Source organism: Protopterus annectens, chromosome 9.part0 (genome assembly GCF_019279795.1).
Source record: "Protopterus annectens isolate FY-2018-M chromosome 9.part0, PAN1.0, whole genome shotgun sequence".
NCBI classification, from domain to species: domain Eukaryota; kingdom Metazoa; phylum Chordata; order Ceratodontiformes; family Protopteridae; genus Protopterus; species Protopterus annectens.
Window position 1 is genome coordinate 1,714,880,185 of NC_056743.1, and position 2,979 is coordinate 1,714,883,163.

General features: G+C 37.8%; 1 long non-coding RNA gene across 1 annotated transcript in view; it reads left to right on the forward strand.

Moving 5' to 3' along the window:
• LOC122810983 overlaps positions 1-1,852 on the forward strand; it is a 7,510-nt gene extending 5,658 nt beyond the window's left edge. The window contains exon 3 of the long non-coding RNA XR_006366175.1: positions 1,666-1,852. This is a non-coding gene — a long non-coding RNA (uncharacterized LOC122810983). The remainder of the gene's footprint in view (positions 1-1,665) is intronic.
• The last annotated feature ends 1,127 nt before the right edge of the window (positions 1,853-2,979 follow it).

Genomic DNA, 2,979 nt, shown 5'->3' on the forward strand with positions numbered 1-2,979 from the left:
GTAAATTTTCTGTTACCCCATCCATAGATGCAAGTTGCACTTGAATATGCACAGGAATGAGCTTTATTTTACATGGACGGGGAGTCTGTTCCAGAGCAATGTAATCCCCTGCGAGATACAACAGTTGTCCTAACAAACTATTCTGTTGATGTTGTACTGAGTATTTCTGAAACCATTTAACTTACTGATGAACAGTACGTCCATCAGTATTGGGTCAAAGGATACCTTGTATGTCAAATACAGGTCACCTATTAGGCCAGCTTAGTGGGCAAGCTGCAGGCATACACTGTGTATAGTGACAAGGTTTGAGTCGGTCCATATAGGACATATTGTTTAGACCTTTTATCTTTTTGGCATGGTGTCTCTGTGGACAGGCACATGACAATGAGACATTATATTCAATAACTGGCTTAATAAGGGGTGATAAGAGGGGGGACAATGACATGTCTTGATCTAGATGTAATCAATTTGCTTATAAGCTGTGCACAGAAGAAGGAATATCCTACGACAGTTCCCAAATCCCAGAGGCATATTTTCAATGTGGTGGTTCCTTGGGATAGACAAATTCCCAAAGGATACAGCTATGGATATTTTGACATTTAATTTCAATCCATGATACTAGCAACTGTTATTTATTTGTGACAAACCTTCCTGCAGGATGGCTAAGTCATTTGGGGATTCAATGACTTCACCTAAATTTTAGTTATCTGCAAATTTAATCTTCCAGAGCCCTTTGGTATGAAGTAGATGCCAAACAGGAGAGGTCCCAGCATTGAACCCTGGGGGGGGGGGGGGGCTGTACTGGTGATTTCTCTCTTTGTGAAGGTAACTTCTAATATTTTGTTATCCTGAATTGTATCTCTGAGCCAGCTGGCAATCCAGTGGGTGATGTAGGGGGATCATATCATAAGCTCTGGGCTGGTCAAAGGATTTGGTGTCTTCCATTTTACCTTCATCCATTGCTTTGGTGACCTTTTTAAAAAGTTCATCAGGTTGAATAAGCATGATCTGTCCTTGGTGAATCTAAACTGATACAGGCCCAGTGTTTGGAGGTTTCGTATGTCCTTATTGAGTACTTCCATGATTCTTTCCATGGCTTTACATATGAGGCTGGTAAGACTTACAGATCTCTTATTGCCTGGGTCTGTGGAAGGTCTTCCCTTATGCAGGGGAAAGACTGCATGTCTTCTTCATTTGCTTGGGTACAGAACTTGTATGGAGGCTGAGATTGAAGAGGGGGTGGGTAAATTGTGCTTTATTTTATTTAAGATGCATCCAGGGATATTGTCAGAATCCATTGATGCAAGCTTTTAATAGAGCCCTTAGGGTTTGTATTTGTGTAATACATGGAGGTGAGTCAGTTTCATGTATAGCTTGTGGGATACACAGAGGGAAGAGAAGGATAAAGTTGAGCTGAATTTATAGGCCAGCAGGTTCACTATATCTTCAGCCTCAGTGTGGGTAACATTGTTCACAATCAGCTCCGTGCATTCCTGCTTTGCACTTCTGAGATTATGAACATAAGTAAAAAGGCCTTGTGATTATCTTTAGCTTGGGTGGCTATTGTAGTCTCAAACTTGACTATGAGAGATTTTATTAAGCTTCTGAGTTGTTTGTTTATTTCAATGACATGATCTCTATTATTGGAATTCTTCTTACTTTCAGAAAAAAATCACTTCCTTTTATTGTAAAGCATGGCTCCACCACAGGGATTTGTTTCTGGGATTTGCCCTGCACTAGTTCTTACAGGGTCAGATGAATCTATGCTGTTTATGTGGTGGTTCAGTCACATGTACAGGAAAGCAGAAGATGATTGGATGAAGAAGAGGATTTGGGAGACGCAGGAAGAAGACAAGAGGCAAGTACTATCTAACAAATCGCTCTTCATTTATTTTTCCAAATACTGTTTTACTGAATTTTCAAAGCGAGTCACAATATAAAAGAAACTAATTACACACTTTGATACAACTACATACATTTTACATCATTTACATATTCAAAAAAACTGCATTTAGTAAGTCAAAGCAATTCAGCTCTACCTATAAGGTATGTTTTTAGGATTAAGATGAAGAAAATTAGTTAATACCCAGCAGTTAGTCTTAACTTTGACAGCTCAATTAAAATTAATAGAAGGAAAAAAGAGAAAAGAGGTAACATAGAAATAATACGGAATAATTGCCAAAAGTATAAGTATTCAAATGAACATATTTAAACATTTGTCTAGCAGTCCAGTAAGATATATGCTTTTTTTTGGAGTGTGTGACATTTTTTGCAGGCATTAATATAGTTTTAAGCCATTTCCTTAAAGCTACCCCATTTTAACAACTTAAGTCAAGCCAGTTTTTGGTAGGGTAAAATTTCAGGAGCATGCAAGTAATTATTATGGTCCTTAAATGTTTAACATTTAACGTCTTGGGAGAAGTGCAGGGAATGGCAAAATCTCAAGATATAATACCTTCATGATCAGCCAAAAGTTTGAAGTTTTGTCTGATAATTTCCAATATTTGACATGAAAAATTACAGTTCATTTAAAGAAATATGACTTGGATCTTCTATTTTTCAATAACAGAAGAAACGTTTGAACCTCTCCATGAATGAGGAAAATGATATTCATAATAAAAGAAATGAAAAAATACTGGAAGGAAAGAGTGCGTGGCTCGAGTTATTCTTACTGCAAAATAAAAAAATAGCATTAGTGAAATGAATCCTACAAATGTCACAACAATGAAAAGGAAAACAAAAACAAAACTAGAAGCTACAGGAGCAGTCAGGTGACATACCCTCCCATAAAATTACTTCTTAGGGAGGGAAAAGGCCCACTCACACGTGTTCACACACATACACAGGTGTACACCCATATACACAGCACATACAGAGGCACATATACACATGCATTCACACTTGCATGTTCACACATACATGTATACACACAAATGCACACAGAGCACATGCACACAAACCCACCCACGCATGTACATA